At 36.7% G+C, this 14,904-nt stretch overlaps 1 pseudogene; it reads left to right on the top strand.

Moving 5' to 3' along the window:
- The first annotated feature begins 13,527 nt into the window (after positions 1 to 13,527).
- LOC148027675 (uncharacterized) lies at positions 13,528 to 14,494 on the top strand (annotated as a pseudogene).
- Positions 14,495 to 14,904: the final 410 nt, after the last annotated feature.

Raw genomic sequence — 14,904 nt, forward strand, 5'->3', positions numbered from 1 at the left:
TGCATACAAAGAAACCCATGGGGGAAAATGTGAATGGAGATAGTAAAACCATAATCATGCTCATCAACCAAATGGCTAACTTCTATAATAGCCCAATACCTAGAACAAGCCTCAAAAGTAAGCACCTTTGTCATATGCATTGCTTTTTCTTTGCTCTTACTCTTGTTAGGCTCGTTGCCCTTGAGTTGTGAAAAATCTTTCTGTTCATGAAAACATAAACAATTGAAACACAACTGCTCCTTACATGCTCTCATAAGCTCGTCACTTAAGAGTGGTGCTCTAAGCCTCCTTGGGATTTTTTATATTATTATCCTTTGATGTAGCACTAATTTTTATGCTATTTATTATATTAATAGTCTCCTATATACAAAGATGGCCGAAGGACTTGGTGCTTTGAAGTGTCCTTGTTAACATAGTATCTCCAAGAGCAACACCATCAACAAAAGGTGTACCTAAGAACAGGCAAAGCATGTTGGCATACAAGCTCTTATAAAAGATCCAAGATCTTGTGACATTTTCACTAAGAGTAGATAAATATTTTACTAGTTTCCCCATGCAAGTCATTAGGAAATCGAATTCCCTCTTTTCAACTAGTTTATGTGCACCTAGATCTCATTCATGGTTGCATCTTCACGCACATGTGCAAGCTCATCATGTTGTATATGCAATGGATCTTCATGCACATGTATAGTCTCATCATGTTTTGTATTTGATGGTGAGGACATGATGTAATGCTTGAACTGAGAGAGAGAGAGAGAGAGAGAGAGAGAGAGAGAGAGAGAGAGAGAGAGAGAGAGAGAGAGAGAGAGAGAGAGAGAGAGAGAGAGAGAGAGAGAGAGAGAGAGAGAGAGAGAGAGAGAGAGAGAGATTGTTGCTTACCCTCAATGTCTTCATAGAGAAACCATTCATAAAACTATAGAGGAAGTGTGGTAGAGCTCTAAAGGTGCCATATGCCAACCAATAAATGGGATATGTTTGAAAAACAATTGCTCTATTCCAAGACCAACTTTTACAAATTTTATTTATGGTATGGAGCAACAACAAGGCTTAGCTTGGTGATTAGTTACCTTGTAGCTAATCACACTTAGATGATGATACTATTGGGATAGGTGACCTAGATTTGGGAAGTTTTTACTTCAAGAAAATGGTCAATCCTCGTATGCAACCAACAATATCAAAAAAGCCTTCATTTCCTAATTGCTAACAAGTGTGCATTGTTTACTGCTTTTACTAATTTAGTACACTTAAGATATAAAGGACATCGTGCTCTTTGGTCTTTTTTGTTGCAACCTACTTTAACACTAGTGTCATGCATAAGTTGTAAGAGAATGACAACATAAGAGCTATGCAGCCTAGTCTTGGATATTGATTGTTGCCCTACTCAATCACCAAGGGTGGTGTAGTCTAGATGTCGATTGGTCACAAGCCTCTCGTACACGTGCTCTTTGGTTTTTTATGCTACAACCAACTGTAATACTAGTGGCATGCAGACTTACATGCATCATCTTCATGTATGGTTGTTATAGTCTCTATGAACACAAAAAGTCAAGATAAATTGATTAACTTCCCAACCGCTCAAGATAAAAGCTTATTTTACCACCATATTGGTATCTTGAGGCAAACTTATGGAATTCATATTTAGTATGTCCTTAGTGAGTCAATTCCTTGATCACCTAAGCTTTGAGACTTTGTTCATTGACCCCTTATCCCCATCTCTTGGTGTCCTATGCCCTAACATAAGCTATCCTTTGACCCCTTAACCATATCAATGCCTTACTATACTAGCTTGTTTCCCTTATCAAAATTATGGTCAAGTTATTCTACTGACTGTATTTGATAAGGACTCTTGTTCTAGCCCTCCTAATCAAGGTGGTAACCACCTTGAGTTGTTCTAGGTTAGTAAAGGTGGTGGATCACCTTGATCAAGGCGATCAAATGGTTGAGTCAAGGTGATGATCACATTGATCATGGTAATGGGCAATAGAGATGAAAGTTAGTCAAGGTAAAGATCACCTTGAGTGGAGGGCATGGTTGGTATGTAATGTATCAAGGTGATGGATCACCTTAAGTAGAATGCTTCAATCAAGGTGAAGAACCACATTGTGTAAACTACTAGTAGAGATATTAATGACCTTGATCAAGGTGATTAGCTATAGACAAGGTGAAGATCACCCTAGGTGGTGCTATGCTAGTTAAGGTGATGGATCACCTTGAGTGTAGTATGCAATATACAATTATTCTATGTGGGGTAGTGGAAGTGGTCTAGTGGAGGTGATGAGTCACAGCCAAGGTGAAGGATTAATCAAGGTAAAAAATAGACAAAATGATAGCCAGGAAGCAATTAAGGTGATTCATTTTAATGCCTAGACGTGTCTATTTTTGCCTCCAAATGACCTCCATTGGAATGGCAAGTGATAGTGTGTCTTCCCAAGATGTTTACCTTACAAACAATATTAGTCAAGTACGAAGATATCAAGTACATGACCCTCAAATGCAATAGTCAAGTTGATCAATCATACAATTGGTATGATCAATTCTAATCTTTTGGAATGCAAACACTTCACAATTAAATGTTTTGAAAGGTGTTTGATGGCTTGTCTACACTATAGATGTGATTCTAGATATAAATGAAACCCAAGAAATTATCCACATGCTACTTTTAGCTCAAAATTCATCTAGTTGAGGTGATGGAAAAGCCAGTTGAGGTGATACTGACACTTCCCTTCCCTAAATGATGCAAAAGTAATATTGAGATTAAGTTTGCTAGGATGGTTCCCAACGAGCCTCCAAGTTACATGTAGTTATTCCAAGAAATATTGTGATTTAAGAATAAATATTTAAGTGCTAAATAACATGCAATCAAGATTGTGCATGGATCAATTGAGGTGATGGAGTATATAGCCTTTTGGATAATGGCAAAAATAAAGTTTGGCACTCGAATGACCTAAGAGCTTGCAAATGACCTCTACCATATACATTGAAGTGTTTTCAAGTCATATGGATGCAAAAGTGATAAATTTAAACTCTGAAATTGGCATTTGAGATGATGATGACAACTACTATCCAATCAAACTGCATACAACCTCCTAGTCACAAAGTTACACTACCATTTGACCAACTAATTATCCAACCTTTCCAAGAATATTCAAGATGAATTCCACATGTTTTAGGTGATGAGAGTGATGTTTTCAAGAACACATTGCAATAATAGAGGTGATGGAGATATCGAGGTGATGGTAGATAACAAGTTCTTATAGTGATTCATCAATTTCTGGTTGATCCTTTGCAACATTCAATGATTGTGTTTGATGCATACAAGAAAGTGGGATACTTTCCAATTGTATATCTTTCAAAATAAAGATTTTGGGAGAAAAAAACCAATAGTTGATGTGATAGGATGAGCACTTTCCATAACGTGTAGATTAGATAATCCATAATACCTCCACAAGGACTCGAAATCGTTAGTCTATTGTATGCAAATATTACCTTTGCTTATTTTCTAACATTTAAAAAATCCATAAGTATAAAAAATAGATCAAGAAAAATTCTTACAATGCCAATGCTTCTACGCTTCTGATTCAAGCTTTATAATTGAGAGATGCATGAAAATACCACAATCAATGCAAATATGCAATGTAATCAAAACCCTAGATTGTAAAAATAAATTGTTATGATTTCAAGATCACTTTTTTTGGCTAGCTCAACTTCTTAATCCACCATTACTAATTTTACTAATCTAGTTGTACATGTTTTGGATTAGTTATGCCTTATGCAATCAAAAAGAACTCTTTTCCAATAATCACAATGCATATTTGCATATATAATGAGACTATAAGCCCTCTCACAAAGAGCATTCCATCCTTGCTCCTAGCAACACAACCAAAAATTTTAGTCTCCATAATATCTAAACAATGTGGGTCTTTGGATGGACACATGTTAGCCTGTACAAGATCTAAACAAGTTTAAGACACATTTTTAGAAGTGAGAAGGTCATAAAGCAATGAAAAGTTAAAATCTCACCCAATAGTCACAGTGTCTTAGATTGTTGTCATATATTTTACCTAAAAGTGGAAGATTGGCTTACTCCCATGAATATCGTAAATTCTCCCAATGTCACATTTAATATTTGATTTGTATATTCATTATACGTGTGCACATGTACAAAAGCCTACAAGAGTACAGTAATGAAGATTTACAAATGAGACTATGTATCAATAGAGTGATAGGCATATTAAATGAAAAGATTGGACATAGAGAAAAGAGCAAGCATTAAGGATACTCACTCAAGAAACCTTATGTATATAATGTGTAAAATAGATAAAAACTCTAGCTTTTCTGTGTGTAATTTGTGAGTCCAATATTTCTTCTTTTTCTTCTTGCTTCCATCATAGCTAGAGAGAGAGAGGTGTGGAGAGAATAGGAGAGTGAGAAAGTATAAAAAGAGTGAATTTCTCTCTTACATTCCATTCACCTCATTCTCTTCTTCTTCTTCTCTCCCACAGACTATAGGCTTCTCAAGGCATCCATATCCATACATGGGATGCAATAGTGTAAGAGTGTAAGGGAGAGAGCGGAGGATCTTACGGAGAAGCCTTTTCATCTTTTTTGTTTCTATTCATCATATCGGTGGCATGGAATGGAGATCTAGAGATTGAAGCATAAGAAAAATTTACTTGGATCATGTGGCCATGTACTTCTCCCTTTAACAAGACAGAGCACAACAAGAAGATGAGAAATAGATGAACCTACTACAAACTTTGAATCCTTCATGCTTCCATGGGATTGAGAGAAGTGTCTTGGTGGCTAAGAGCTAGAGTATAAGTCCACTAAGTGAGAGCTAGTATAATCTCACAATAGAGGAAGCTCTTGGAAGAATAAAATCTTGTCCATAGTCCCAATTATTAGATATCCAAGGTAAGATTCTAATAGCTATCTAATCTTATGATGGAGCAACACAATTGATTGTGGTAATCAAGGATTTAGGGTGACACTAGATATTTTGTGGCACATAGAGGAAGCTTTTCAAAGAATAAGAGCTTCTCCATAGTCCTAATAGGATTTAGGGTGATGCTAGAGATTTTGTGGCTTGACTCTTTGTTACACACACATATACCTATGTTATACATACATTTACACATACATATACAACACTATTATGGTGATCAAAGAATCAATCAAAAACATTTTGTGTCAAGGAATTTATATTGCTAATATTATTCAATGTTGGATGTACTTAAAAAAAAGTTAACCATTTATCATATATTTAGCTTTTTGTAGACTCTAGGACTTTATTGTTTGTAGTATTTAAGTTTGAAGGTGCTTGCTAAAAACCCCAAATTTATTAAGAGTGATATCTACAATTTCTAGTCTAGTAACCATGTTCGGTGTTATTTTTGTTCGATATGCTCAATGCCCTACCCTCGTAAGGTGCCACAATGATCCATGGTGCTCAAAGTTGTATGGCCCCCATTATGAGGAGAAGCCACGTGTGGACACCTGGACATTGGTGGATCCTGAATTGTATGTCAAATGAGGTCTATGTGACTGGATAGCCAAAAAGTGATTGTTGTGGGTCTAGCCTTTGGGCTAGACACAGAGTAGTTAAAGCTGGTAGCAACTCGAGGCACATTGCATTAAGTTATGGGATAATGAACTTATTAGGGACCCTTATTTTGGGTCTAAGGGCCATGGAAGTTGCCCTTGACTATGGATAGGGAATATTTCCTAGAATATTTATTGGCCAACTAATGGAGGTGCACATAGAAGGTCAACAAACACATTTGCACATGGAAGATCATCCATCATGACCCCCTTCACAAACTATAAAAGGTAGATCCCTTCATAGCTTTCATGATCCATCCTTTCACCCAATCAAAGTTATTCCAACTAGCCTTAAGCTCTTTATCTATCTTCTATCTAGATGGCCATCTAAACTTCACATTGGAAGTGCACGAAAGGATAGAGCCATCTTTATATCAGCTTGTTTAGAGTTCAAGAAATCTAGGTTCTCCTCTTATCCACTGTGTGCTCTCTTTCTCTATTTCTTTCTCAAATTCTATTTGCTGTGTCATGTAATTTTTACATGGTATCAGAGCCTAAGGGGCTATAGCGATTGAAGAGTATATGAAAGGCAAAGGCTTCAATCGCAAGGAGGGGCAATGTTGACTTCCGTAAGTGGTTTTAGCACATCAGGAAGCAATTTTGGAGGTGGCGCTACTGTATTTGCTATTCAAACACTGAGGATTCATCCACCAACCTTCAACGAAGGCAAGTTAGATGGTACAAAATATATTTTGTGAAAGTTTAAATTCACTATAATCCTTGGTTCTTATGAGCTCTTGGAGACGATGCTAGAGAGGTTGACCTAGAACCACAACCGACTAGTGACCCATCAAATTCAAGTGTGATGACTCCTCCAAATGTAGATATTCGATGAGCTTGGAAGCGAAGCAATGCAGATGCATTGTATGCCTTAGTTACAAGCTATTTTGATAGTGTTTTGACTTTGATTCAGCATACAACCAAGGCATCAGAAGCTAGACTGTAATAAGAAGTTAGTACTACGAAATAAAAAATCAAAGAATGATTCAAAAACTAGCAATAGATCATTTTTCTAAAGGAGAGATTACTTAAGCATTCATCACTTAGATTAAGAGTTTTTATGACTAGATAGCTCGGAGGTGTCTTTAGATCTATCCACCAAAGTTTGATGGATTGGTAACTACCCTTAATACTCATGTATCTTATCACATGACCAACAAGAAAGGTCTATATAGTTCTATGTAGCCTCTATAAGAATCCATCAGTGTGACGGTTGGAAATGATGCAAAATTCCCTACTATAAGCACAAGCACCATTTCCTTTATTACTGCAAACGATGACGTAAAAAATCTTTCAAATGTGTTGTATGTTCTATAAATTAGGAGAAATATATTATTGGTTGCTACCATAAATAATATTGATCATGAAGTGAGATTCAACAAAACAAGTGCTAAAATTCTTGACAGTGATTGCAAAGTTATTGGCAAGGAAGAAAGGAGAAACAACCTGTATGAGCTAAGTTCTCTTACAGCCACCGCTGGAGTGGGAACAAGTAAGCTTTGGCATGAAAGGTTTGGACACATTTGATTTGCAGTTTTGAAGGAGATGCATAAGTTTTGAAGAAAAGAGAAACAACCTGTATGAGCTAAGTTCTCTTACAGGCACCGGTGGAGTGGGCACAAGTAAGCTTTGGCATGAAAGGTTTGGACACATTTGATTTACAGTTTTGAAGGATATGCATAAGCAAGGTATGGTTGCTCATCTACCTACAATTACTAAATTGAAGGATCCATGTGAAGCCTGTATGATGAGCAACAATAAACAAAGACATTTCCACAAAAAAGCAAGAATAGAGCAAATGCTCCTCTAGAGTTGATACATGCTAACTTATGTGATAAGATTCCTACACAAGCCTTGGAAGGATATTCTTATTTCATATTGATCCTCGACTTGACAACTATAGTAGGAAGATGTGGGTGTCCTTCCTTCATGATAAGACTCAAGATTTTGGTAAGTTTAAAGAAGGGCTAAAACTTGTTGAAAATGAAACAATGAAAAGTGTAAAGAAATTTAGAACAAATGGTGGTGGTGAGTTCAACTCAATGGAGTTTTAAGACTTTTACAAGAGCAAAGGGGTCAAGCATCAATTTATGACGCCTCATGCACTTGAACAAAATGGTGTTGTGGAATGAAAGAATTGTACAATTGTGGAGATAGCAAGGTGCATGCTAAAAGGAAAGGTATTATCAAACCATTTTTGGATCGAAGCTATAAATACTGCAATCTACATTCTCAATCAGAGCTACACAAAGGCTTCAAGGAAAAAACACCTCATGAGGTTTACATTGGTAAGAATCCATCTATCTCACATTTCAGAACTTTTGGATGTAAATGCTATGCACATGTTCCTCATGAGAAAACAAACAAGTTAAAACCAAAAAGTAAAAATTGTATCTTCTTAGGTTATAGTGATGTTCAAAAGGCTTACAAATTGTATGACCAAGAGGCAAAGAATATCATAGTGAGTACTGATGTGGTTCTCACACTGCATATAGTGGAGGAGGCAAAGGCAAGTTATTCCACTTTATCATCAAGTGAAGAAGTAGTCCAGCATGAACTTTTCCCAAGAGCTAACCCTATCCTTAAGGAGGAGGAAGAATCATCTTTGGATGATGAAGAGAAAGTTCACCAACCTCACATCACACCATCGGAAAAGCCATTGCTGTGATGGGTGAAGCAACTCTATGATCAAAATAATCATTTACCCACATCTATTGAGGAGAAGGCAAATGGACCAACGAGGTCTCAAAAAATAGAGGAGCAAAAAAGGGCTTATACTCACATAATCAATATAGCCTTGATGGCTAAGATTATGAGATAAGTAAAGGAGTACGGGGAGTTCATTATAGATGTTGTATGGTATCACGTGAGTGTAAGGGAGGGGGGTTTTTGGAAGGGGACACTTAAGCATATACATTAGAGATAGACCCCTCTTAATTTCCTATATTGAACTTAAATTTAAGGAGGGGATAAAGGGAAAAAAAAATGGGGGGATGCATTTGATCACCTCTCTCCATAGATTGGTTTCTCCATGGCATACAAGAGACCTTGACAAGTAAGGTTAAAACCCTAAACCCTCACATAGTAGGGTTATTGAACCTAAGGTTTCTAACAAAAAAAAACATTAGCAAACTGTGAATAAGCATTGACTGTTGTTTCTCCTCCCGCCACAACTTTGGATCATCGTCCTTTGCAGCTCCATGTTCTTTTCCTTCATTTGCCAGCTTGAGCGTGAGCACTTTAGACTTGCAAAAAGAGAACGCCTCACTTCTTGTGTCACAGATCAGCAATTGTTTTCACTAGTAATTAGATTTCTTACACTACAATTACTTTTTCCAATGCAAAAAAAAAATTATTGTGCACAATCCATGACTTTAGTTTTAGCTTTCAATGAGAATAGTTAGTGCAATAGGGCATGTGTTTTGAATTTTGACATAGAGGTGCCATGATGGAGATGCAATAAAAATCACTTGGAAGAAAATAAAATCACTAAACCACACAAAATAATAGCCCATAAACTTACACCACAAAAGAAACTCAAAACTCAATGCAACACACAAACAATAATAGCACCTAAACACACACAAAAAGGAAAGTCAATGTAACACACAAAATTTCAAATCACTAATTTTCAATGTGTAATGTGCCTTTAAGGTTTAGGGTCACTCACCTATAGGTAGTTGGCCCCAAAGTTCATATATTGTTTGATAGTGAAGAAGAATATTATCAATTATTAGGTTTAGGGTCACTCACCTATAGCTAGTTGGCATCAAACTTAGTATAGTGTGTGGTAGTGAGAGAAAGAAAGAGGGAGCACTCATCTACAATGACACTATCGAGAAGAAGATCAAACTGGTGCAGTGTGTATTGAGAGAGAGAGAGAGAGAGAGAGAGAGAGAGAGAGAGGGCCGGCATCTGGGATCGTGAGCTATTCCATTTCTGAGCTATGGACATATACAACAATGACATTTGGATACTTTGAGTAGTCCATCGATAGCTACAACAAGTGAGTATATTGTCAATCTGCGCCATGCCTCATCTACGAATGCCTTCTATCTTGCTAGTATAGAATCTGAGAAATAATGTAATCTATATATTAACTTTAATATATTTTTTGCTTGGCAAGCAGGTGCTATCCGCCTAATGTGTACTACGTGTAGTTGCTACCATTGTGTAGGAATATCCAAGTCGACGATGTCATTGTGGACTACCTGTGGAAGTGTGGATTAAGGTAGCTAGGATGCCTTTTATCTTGTCGGTTAATCTCAAGAACAATGTAATCCATATATTAACTTGAATATATATTTTTCTTGGCAAGTTGTTGTCCACAAGCTTGGATTAAGGTTCGAGAAAGCTTATAATACCGGATGCTTGGATTAAGGTTCGACAAAGTTTGTTGTATCGGCCTCATGAATTAAGGAAGGTTCGAGAAAGCTTATATTAATTATACCAGCGGCTTGTAGGAGGTCTTCATAGCAAAGGTAAGATGATAGACTCCTATCCCTTTCCTTTGCCAACTACCCTCACAACATTCTTTCTCCCCTTATTAATGTGTTGCCTTAGATTATATTTCTCTTGAGTCTCTAGTTGCCCTTTGTGGCATTATAATACCTACTGCTTGGCTTGTACTCACATAGTGTACTTGTTCTCTCTCCCCCTTTTTGTGCACATTGGTGGTTTTTCATATCCTTCTTTGTTAGTATCAAAGCATTGTGCACATAATTGGTTTTTCATATCCTTCTTTGATTAGTATCAAAGCATTGTGCACATTGTTGGTTTTTTAATTTGTGCTTTGATTGAGGGATAAAGTATGTTTACATTGGTAGTCCTTGAAGTACTTGGTCCTTGTGTGCAGCATCTATAGGTCTTGTATAAACTCATGTGACATATTGAGGTATCAAATCCTTCTTAGGCCATGGAATCAATCAAAGCCAGGGTTTTGAATGAATCTTCTTCTTGTATTTGTGGAGTTACACCAAAACATTGAGATAAGCTTGACCATTAGTGAATCAAACTCAAGCTAGGGTTTCAAACTCAAGCTTGTATATATGCATGTTGGATGTGGCAATGCTTCTATGTAGATAACAAAATTTGTAGGAAATCCCATATTTATCGTAGTACTTAGTTGGGGGTATGCTTGTATATACACATGTTTTGGGCATGCTTGTATAAACATCCATCAAACTTTCAAACAACTTGTATATCCCTCTTTCCTAGCATACAATCTATATGCCTAACCCTAGAAGCACTCTAGATACAAATACAAATTATTAGAGCATTTCTTCTCCATGGAATGTTTCTATAAAGTATCTTGTTAAGTCAAACTCTTGGTGAGAGTAAGATCAGTCATTGATCATATTGTTTTTTTTTTCTTCCATTGCAGTGGGTTTTTCTTCCATTGCAACATAGGAGTACTTGATAAAGGTGAAGAGATACATGCTGAAATCTGTGGACGAGGATTAATGGAAAATTGTTTTCATCATTAGCATATGCTACACCTGCTTTATAGACTCTGTATTCTATTGCCAAGAGCATGTTGGTACTATGTTTCCTCATCTAGTCCTTTATAATATTATATTTCAGTTTTGAGCCCACTCTTGTTGTTATTGAATTATCATCTCTTTGTAGCTAGCCATCTCTAGACTGCTCTGTTTATCCTTTGCATCATTTGCTGCCTATGAATTGCTATGTTTGGCATCTACTTTAGCCATTGTTTCTACCTCAACTTCATAGGTTAGAATGCACAAGGGCATGTCATAATGCATAAGGAAATGTCAAAATGCATAAGGGAAGGGCAGGTTGCAATGCCATAAGGGCAGACCATAATGAATAATTGCAAACCATTATGTTCCAATATTTTTGATTATCTTCTAATTATGTTTCAATCATGACAAAAAATCTAGCAAGCAGTTAACTGTTCTAATCATTATCTAAGTGGATTGTTTCTACAGGTTTCTTCTCTAGTGGTTGGGCAGGGAGCTTTGGGACTGGTGGCTCCTGAGTTTCATGTCAAACATGAGCACATGGGAGATGGAAAATCCAACAAGAACCACTAAGACATCTACCCCATAGGTGTTCACTTGTCTCCACTTTAGAAAATTTTTATTTTGAGTCATTAACCCTTTTTTTGTTGGGTAGGCATTTTCAACTTATGTGCTTATGTTTCAAGCTTATTACGGGCAGGAACAACCCCCTAGCACTGTGCCAATGTTGTATCTTGAGTGGAAAACTTCTTTCTTGGATTGTCTACATTGATTTTGCAGCATTCAAAGTGGGAATCTCTTGCTTTGTAGTTTGTTGATCTTGGATAAGTATGGCAAGAAAGGAAATATTGATTCATCTAAAGGAGGGTACAGATCAAAGCCATGTTTTGGGATTTGTATTTCTCAAAGAAGGAGGAGCCTATAATGATTTACGAGAGGAGATTTTCGTTGATAGACTCATCTTAAATGACTTTGTCTTTTTGGGAGGTTCTATAATGCTTCATGTTGGAGAAAAGCAAGAGGAGAGATGGACAGTTGATGTAGAAGAGGTCACCACTCAATTGAGAGAGGAGAGTGAGTCACCATGCAAGTGTCAAAGAGTGAATTCAGAGGGGGCTAGCAATGAGCCGAAGCCAATAATGGAAGCTAGAGCTAGTGATCTTCATGTATCTAGCAATGGGATGGAGTTGACAAGGGATGATGTGAGTGTTGCCCAAGATGTTCCAAAAAATAGACTCAAAAGTTTTCTTGCCATATCATCTGAGATAAAAAGTTGGGATAGTGATATCAAGAACGCTAAGGAAAAGCTAAAATACATGGGTCGACATGATAGGTTTGAGCTTATGTCTAAGGATAAGGAAGGGAAAGATTTGTTTCAAATTTGGCATGAGGAGTGTGAATGCTCTTATGGTCAAGGAGGGCATGATACTCTATACAATTTCACACACTCGCATATCAAGTCATTATCTCATTTACGAGCTATTGGCTTGGATAAGAAAGTGAAGAAAAGGCATGACATGCTTGGAGTCACACCATCATTGGAGGAGATAAAGACACAAAATAAACAAAAAATAGATAAAGCAATGTTTGAGATTTCTTCTTTTGGAAGTGAGAATGATCTAGAATTTCAACTTGTTCCTGAAACTATCAGAGACTACACTACCTTGTCAAAGGTTTTCATAAGGTGTCGATTGGATGATAAGTGGCTACCATTGTTTCCAAAGATAGGTTCTTTGAGATTGTGTATGATAGAGCACATGAATTCAAAGCTTCATGTGAAAGTCGCTACTAAAGGAGATGGTGATGAGCTTAAGAAAGTAGGCCGCCAAAGTAAAGTAATGAACTTGGACAAGAATCAAAGAAATCTGATGGGTTTTTTTTAACCAATCCAATCCACAAGTACTTAATTCAAGAAAAGGGTGTTTATTTTTTTAACAATGAAATTTTTACTCTAACTAATAGTTTTCACTATGTTTGATATGTAGATGCTTCCAATGCATTAGGTTCTAAGTTGCCACAAAGACCTTCAGGTATACAGCTTTAACAAGTCTTGGTATTTTTTGGCATTATGGATTTTTTTTTGTCTTTCTTTTAATAATCATTATTCTATGAAGAGAACAAGAGAATTTATGCACTATGCAGAGGAGAGTTTGCTTCTACTCTTTGTTGGGGATTTTGGCAAGGATCATATAAGTTTAGAGACCACATGATCAATGTAAAGTGTTTCTTGGATGATAGTAGAGGAGGTGTGCATTGGACTTGTGAGCCAAGCACAAAGGCAATGATTTTATTGGGAACAGAGCTTGTTAAGATCAATGGCACATTTCATCACAATGATTACAAGCGGGTAAGTTTGGAGGGAGTTCCCTTCTCCAATCTTGAGTGCTCATCATGTGCATCCATTCCTAAGGAGAGAGACTTTTGCATGTGTGTGTATTGAGACATGCAATCTAGAGGGGAAAGAGGATTAAGAGACACTGGAGGTGGTAGAAGATTGGATTACTTGACTCTTTCTAAGATATTGAGAATTGCTAGGACTAAAAACATAACGGTTCAATGGCTCAAAAAAGAAATATGGTTCACAAGGACAAAGGTTGCTACTTTGAGTGTAAAGGTGAGGAGTCTTCAAGAAAGTGTTTCTGAAGCCTTTGTACGAGGAGATGTAAAGAAGTTTTGCACTGATATTGTGAATGCACATAAGCATGGCTTATTTGAGGGAAAGAAATATTTGTGGGACTTTTTCATCGACATCTCTCAAAACATAGGAAGAGTGGGTCAAGGAAAGTGATATTCTGATACAACAAAAAATCTCTTTGAAGCTGTCAAGATTTGGGGAGGTACAAGATTGCATAACTTTCTCTCCACGAATCTTCAAGGTCCGCATCTTTCAACTACATCTAGGGCTATGAGAGAAGCTCTTTGTTATAGGACCGAATTGAGAGAGGATGTATTCAAGCATGTGGCAGAAACATATAAGCATCATATGTTGAAAAATGGGCTTTGCATGGGAAGTGTACATGTCATTGTTGCTGAAGATGAGACTATGATCAGGAGGATGGTGAGATGGATAGCAAGAGATGACCAACATTGGTTTTTGTGGAAAGAAGATAGATCACACATGCATTTCAAGTTTTGTAGTACTTGTTGGAGATGGTGAAAATGGTTATCATAGAATTTTTTATGCATTTGAGCATAATGTGATTGCCCACTATGCAAGAGTATTGATTGCAAATCCTCTTGTTGAATGCTTGCCAAAATTATTTCTTCTTATACAACTAACTTGTAATAGGTTTGACTCTATGTCCTTCAAGGAGCAATGGAAAGAAGTAAATTTGCATTGGAATATGTATGTGAAGGATGTGATTGGTGGACCAATACTTGGTCATGCTTCTGATGGAGATTCAAGGTGAAGAAAGCTTATGGTTAAAGATTATAGCTCTCTTACAGGTGTTCGATACTCAATTCCTTGGAAAAGTTGGCCATTCAAAGCTTCTATGGAAGATGATGGAAGCATCATTGGATTACATGACCAAGATTATATACATAATGGAAAGAAGATTATTAATCCTCTAGATAATGCATCTAAAAGATTAGTGCTTGGTAATGATCTTACTCGAGGGGGTCACTCATAAATATATGTATATGTAACGTGAGTTCAAAATAAGGGGTTTTTAAAACACCATTTTGATACATTTTTTAGATACAGAAGGGTGTCATATAAAGGGGTTACTTACAGATTGAATAGAAAAGGGTTGTGTTTTATTCAAGAAAAATTCACAGATTATGATATTTATCAATAGGCCATGAATGCACGTTATAT

This window comes from Lygodium microphyllum, chromosome 12 (assembly GCF_053477565.2).
Source record: "Lygodium microphyllum isolate KBCC chromosome 12, Lygodium_microphyllum_v1.1.10, whole genome shotgun sequence".
Taxonomy (NCBI): domain Eukaryota; kingdom Viridiplantae; phylum Streptophyta; class Polypodiopsida; order Schizaeales; family Lygodiaceae; genus Lygodium; species Lygodium microphyllum.